The 6,288-nt window shown below is 52.7% G+C and overlaps 1 long non-coding RNA gene across 1 annotated transcript in view; it reads right to left on the bottom strand.

Moving 5' to 3' along the window:
- Nucleotides 1–1,285: 1,285 nt before the first annotated feature.
- The window catches only part of LOC107183559, an 11,976-nt gene continuing 6,973 nt past the window's right edge, over nt 1,286–6,288 (bottom strand). The window contains exon 3 of the long non-coding RNA XR_001514347.1: nt 1,286–1,342. This is a non-coding gene — a long non-coding RNA (uncharacterized LOC107183559). The remainder of the gene's footprint in view (nt 1,343–6,288) is intronic.

Genomic DNA, 6,288 nt, shown 5'->3' with positions numbered 1-6,288 from the left:
TAGAGGCCTTGCATATTAGCCTTTTATTATTTAGGATAATGAGCTATCTCAAAGGGAAACTAGTCCTAGCCAGTTTGGCTCAGTGGATAAAGCATCAGTCTGCAGACTGAAGGTCCTGGGTTTGATTCCAGTCAACATGTCCAAGTTGTGGGCTCAATCCCCAGTAGGAGGCATGCGGGAGGCAGCTGATCAATGATTCTCTCTCATCATTGATGTTTCTATCTCTCTATCCCTCTCCCTTCCTCTCTGAAATCAACAAAAATACATTTTTTTAAAAAGAAAGGGAAACTAAGAAAACAACCCATTCACAATTGCTTCAAAAAGAATAACATACCTAGGAATAAGTTTAATCAAGGATGTAAAAGACCTGTGCTCAGAAAATTATAAGACACTGAAGAAAGAAATTAAAGAAGGAAGAAATAAGTGGAAGCATATACTATGTTCATGTAGGGAGAATTAACCTTGATAAAAACCCAAAGCAACCTATAGATTCAATGCAATTCCTATCAAGGTAACAATGGCATATTTCACAGAACTGGAACAAATATTCCTAAAATTTATGTGGATTAATAAAAGACTCAGAATAGCCTCAGCAATCTTGAGAAAGAAGAACAAAGTTGGAGGACTCACGCTATCTGATAACAGTCACATAGATCAATGGAACAGAATAGAGAGCCCAGAAATAAACACACACCTTTATAGTCAATTAATATTTGACAAAGCAGGCAAAAATATACAATGGGGTAAAGATAGTCTATTCAATGAATGGTTTGGGAGGAAATGGACAGATATGTGCAAAAAAAATTAAACTAGACCACCTTCTTACACCATACATAAGAATACACTCAAAATGGATTAAAGACTTAAATGTTACACTCAAAACCATAAGAATTCTAGAAGAAAACATAAGGAGTAAAATCTTGGCCATTTCTTTATAGCAATATTTTTTATGATATAGCTCCTTGGTCAAGGGAAACAAAAGAAAAAATAAACAAATGGGCCTACATCAAATTAAAAAGGAAACCATCAATAAAATGAAAAGACAACCCACTGAAGGGGAGAATGTATTTGCCAATGATACAGCTTATAGGGGGTTAATATCCAAAATTTATAAAGAAGTTATAAAACTCAACACCAAAACAACAAACAATCCAATAACCTCAGTGATTCCACTTCTGGATATTTAGCTGAAGAAACCCGACACACCAGTTCTAAAGAATATATGCACCCCTATGTTCATTGCAGCGTGATTAACAATAGCCTAGATATGGAAACAGCCCAAGTGCCCATCAATAGATGAGTGGATGAAAAAGCTGTGGTACATTTACACAATGGAATACTACTTGGCCATATAAAAGAAGAAAATCTTACTCTTTGTGACCGCATGGATGGACCCGGAGAGCATTGTGCTAAGTGAAATAAACCAGACAGAGAAAGACAAGTACCATATGATTTCACTCATACGTGGAATCTAGTGAACAAAATGTACCAACAAGCAAAACAGAGACAGACTGACAGCTGTTGGAGTGGGGGGCTCAGAGGTTGGGTGGGGGCACCTGAGGGATTGAGCAAAAAAGAGAGAGAAACTAAAAAGAAAAAGAAAACACGCTTAGTGAAAGAAGCCAGGCACAAAAGAGCACATTTTATGATTCCGTTTCTATGAAATGTCCAGAACAGGCAACTCCACAGAGACAGCAAGTAGATGAGTGGTTGTCAGGGGGTAGGGAGTGCAGGGAGTAACTGTTTAATGGCTATGGGTTTTCCTCGGCGGGGCGGGGCGGGGCGGGGTATACAAATGTCTAGAAACTAGTAGAGATGATGTCACACAACCCTGTGAATATGCTAAATGCCCCTGAATAGTCCATTTAAAAATGAACTATAGCTCGTTTTTTTTAAAATATATTTTATTGATTTTTTACAGAGAGGAAAGGAGAGGGACAGAGAGTTAGAAACATTGATGAGAGAGAAACATCGATCAGCTGCCTCCTGCACACTCCCCACTGGGGATGTGCCCGCAACCAAGGTACATGCCCCTGACCAGAATCGAACCTGGGACCCTTGATTCCGCAGGCCGATGCTCTATCCACTGAGCATATATGCCCGGTTAGGGCATATAGCTCATTTTATGTACATCTCACTTCAATGAAAGAAATCACGGCCCCTAGCGGACGGGATGCTGATGAGAAGTTCATCCCTGCATGGAGGCGCCTGGAACCGAGCGCAGCCAACACAGTCCCGTGAGCCGCAGCTGCCTGCAGGTTGAGTGCTCTTGGTTTCTGGTTAAAAATATGGGTTTCATCCTTGTGACAGGAACCCAACTACTCGGTAAAACCTGGGCGGTTTCTCCAACAAGACACTGCAAGAACCCAGCCCCTGGCAGCGACATTTACAAGCTGGTCATGCACCGTGGGCACCAGAGGGTGTTGCTGTGAACGGGAGCGAGCGCGGGGCCGGGATCCGTCCGGCGGAGCGCACAGGGCCAGCGCAGCCTGGGCAGATCAGAGTGGCCGTCTCCTGGGAAGATGGGGCAACGCGGGGATTTCCCGAGAAGCCCTGAACGGCGGACGTGGCCGGATGTGTGAGGAAGGGGTGGCCGGGCCGAGAAAGGTGCCCTCGCTGAACTCCGCCGGCCTCTGACCCAGCGGGTCCAGGAGTGGCATGGCTCCGGTGCCTCGGGCCTTTCTCGGAGGCTCTGGGTGGTGGCCTTCTGGCTGTTTACAAAGCCATGCGGACCTGAGAGACGCCGGGTGGGCCTTTCAGTGGCGTGAGCTTCTGAGAGCATGGGGTGGAGCTGGACAGCGAAGAGATGGACTCCCCGCTGGGCTCGCTCCTCCTGGATCGGTCAACGGCCACGTGGCAGCCTCTGTTGGGAAGGGTGGGCAGGGGACCAGTTTTGTTGACAGTTTAGGTCAGCGGTTCTCAACCTTGGCTGCACATTAGAATCACCTGGGAATCTTTTTACAATCCTGATTTCTGGGCCTCATCCTCTGGAAATTCTGTTTCTTCGTGATGGGGTGGGGCCACAACATTAGTAACAAACGGAATTTCCGGAGGATGAGGCCCAGAAATCAGGATTTTAAAAAGATTCCCAGGTGGTTCTAAGGTGCAGCCACGGTTGAGAACCACTGGTTTAGATCCTTCATCGAGCCCTCAACCTGGGCATGTGACTCAACTGGGAATCGAACCGTGACCTCCTGGTTCATAGGTCAAAGGTCAACCACTGAGCCACGCCAGTCGGGCATAGCGCTCTCATCTTTTAGAAAAAAAAAACAAAACAAAAAAACACAGAAAGAAATGACCAGTAGGGTTGAAAGTCAAGGTTGGGGGTGGGAGGAGTAGGGCCGGGAAGGGCCCCCTGCCTTTCCGACTCAGGGTCAAGTGGCTATTTTTAGTCAGAGAGAGGGAAGGGAGATACTTCAGAACGAAGGTCAAAACACGGATATGATGAATGAATTCACCGTTCACCTTAGTGATAAAGGGCGGCTCACGCAGCGGGTGACGCACGGGCCAGACTCTCCAGGCTGCGGAGTCCGGTCCAGCGGCTCCAGAGGGACCGCTCCCTCCGCCACACACTCATTCATGTGTCTGCATTTGGTCTGGAGAACGTGGGGACGGGAGAGGGGAGGTGTGGATGGGGACACACACGTCGGACCACAATAGAAAGATCAAGTCTCCGAAGTTTTCAATCAAGTCAGCAACGCTCTTGCATTGTCCTGGCCACCTCCGGGCAGATGTGACTGAGCTGGGGGCAGACGGGCGGTGCCACCTGAGCCCGGCAGCCTGCTCTCCATCCCTTCGCATCCTGCAGGGGCTTTCGGCAGGTGGAGGAAGTGACCCCAGGGCAGCCAGATAGATGAGAAGCGGGCGAGAGAGATGAGACGTGGGAACACAGTCGGAGGCCAGTGAGCCAGGGCCGAACAGTGCCTGCACCCCCCCCCCCCCCGGGTGGTTTGGCTCCGAGCCTCCCAGACAGAACAAAAGAGACGCATGTTGTTCCGCACGCAGCTCAGCCCGTCCCCATCCTGCTCGCTGACAGGGCCACGGGGCCAGTCTCTGATCACGGCGCCTGCTGCCTTTGGTGCTGGCTGTCGCCGCCTTCTCACCGGCTGGGCGAGGGCAGGGGCCGTGTCTCAGTTCTGCCTGAGCAACCAGGGCCTGGGTGTTCAGTTAGGGTTTGATGAATGAATGAATGAATGAGCCGATGAACAAATAAACGAACACCAGTGGCTAAGAGAACTCACTTCTCTCCATCCTCAGGCCGAGGGGCAAGCTGGGAAAAAGAAAGCCCCTTGCCCCCATGCAGGGCCACCTGCGCAGAGCTCAGCTCTGTCACCCACCCCTTGTCAGAGTGTGGGGGGACACCTCCGGCCTGTTTGTTCACTCATCAAAGCCACACACGTCTGCCGAAACCGGTTTGGCTCAGTGGATAGAGCGTCGGCCTGCGGACTGAAAGGTCCCGGGTTCGATTCTGGTCAGGGGCATGTACCTGGGTTGTGGGCACATCCCCCGTAGGAGATGTGCAGGAGGCAGCTGATCGATGTTTCTCTCTCATCGATGCTTCTAAGTCTCTATCTCTCTCCCTTCCTCTCTGTAAAAAATCAATAAAATATATTAAAAAAAAAAAAAGCCACACACGTCTGTAGGTCACCATCCCCCCGGGGTCTGAACCATCCACCGGCTGTGTGACCTGGGCCAGGTTACCAAACCTCTCTGTGCCTTCATTTCCCCAGCGGTAAAATGGGGAGCATAGCAGTGCCTTCCTCAGAGGGACCCTGGGAGGATTCAGGGGATTAGAGACCAGTGAAGGCGCACATGGAAAGCATAAGGCTGGTGCTGGTTTCATTATTATTATTATTATTATTATGACTTTGAGCTGGGTGCACGGGGGCGGCAAAGAGACATAGGCCCTCCCTCCACAGGCTCCTAGAGCCCGTCCAAAGCCACGTTCCCATTCTTAGCCTCTCACTCCAGGCCCTGCCCCCAGCCGCATGTATGTCTCTGGCCTTGTCTCCCGTCCGGGCGCTGGACCTGCTGTGTCTACACGCATGTCCGTGTGGGGCTGGTGGCAGCCGCTGACGGTGGGAGATCGCGGTCGCTGCTGCCCTCTGGACCCTGCATGTCCGGCGCCCAGACACCCCTCCCTCCCGCCCCAGGAGGCTTCTCTGCCTGGAGGCCCCGTCCTGGGACCTCACAGCATGGCCACAGGAGCGTGGACACTGAGGCAGCCTCCTTCTCCTGCCCTCCCCCACCTGAGACCGCTCGGGGCCGTGTGTGTGTGCGCGTGCCCGTGTGTGTGCATTGGTGCATGTGTGCATGTGTGTGTGCACGTGCGTGTGCGTGTGTGTGTGCGTGTGCGTGTGTGAAGACAGGGCAGAATGGAGACCCGAGAGGCGCAGGGAGGATGGTCTCCTGAGAGGCATTCAGAAGGGGCAGAGGAGGACACAGGGGTGGGAGGCGGGAGGAGGCGGAGAGGGCGCAGGGGCAGGTGGGGTGAGCGCCTCCCGCGGGCCCTGGCCGGAGCTCCACGAGGCACGCGCGCTGGGTAAATGTTTGTTAAGTGGATCGAGCTGAATTGTATCAACAGAGAGAGTAGGGCCCGCGGCCTGGAAGTTTCCATGCTTGCCGTGCTGGCTCATCTCGACGGGGCCCTGGAACACAGCAGTGGCACCCCACTGCCCCACCGGCACCAGAACAGGCCACCTGCCCCACCGGGATGCCCGCTCCTCCCCACACGCTCATGTCGGACCTGCCCCTCCTCCCTGCACCGGAGACGGGGCTGAGGAGCAGCAGCAGCCCAGGACTCCGGCCGGGGAGGGGAGCGGCCGGAAGGCACTGAAGGCCCCAGGTTTCCACCTGGGCCATGGGGTGGACGGGGGCTGATGCTGTTGGAGCAAGGTTGGGGGACAGGGAAAGGGAATGGTCAGTGGAAAGTTCCAGAAGGGAAGCATGGGGCAGGGGCTGGTGAGGCCTGGGCATGGAGAGCGGAGAGTTGACTGAGCCGGTGTCCATTACGAGGGGCAGAGGCAGAGGCAGGGCAAGTCGGATGGCCAGCGTCCAGTCACGTGGGAGAAGATGAACTGTCCTAATGCAGTGGTCGGCAAACTGCAGCCAGCAAACCGCGGCTCCCGAGCCACGTGCGGCTCTTTGGCCCCTTGAGTGTGGCTCTTCCACAAAATACCGACTTCCGCGCATGGGCCACGAAGTTTCGATCGCACTGTACGTGCGCGCCCGCACGTGGTATTTTGTGGAAGAGCCACACTCAAGGGGCCAAAGAGCCGCATGTGGCTC

Source organism: Myotis davidii, unplaced genomic scaffold (genome assembly GCF_000327345.1).
Source record: "Myotis davidii unplaced genomic scaffold, ASM32734v1 scaffold60, whole genome shotgun sequence".
Lineage (NCBI taxonomy): Eukaryota > Metazoa > Chordata > Mammalia > Chiroptera > Vespertilionidae > Myotis > Myotis davidii.
The sequence above is the reverse complement of the archived record's forward strand: the minus strand, read 5'-3'. Positions and strand labels throughout refer to the sequence as shown.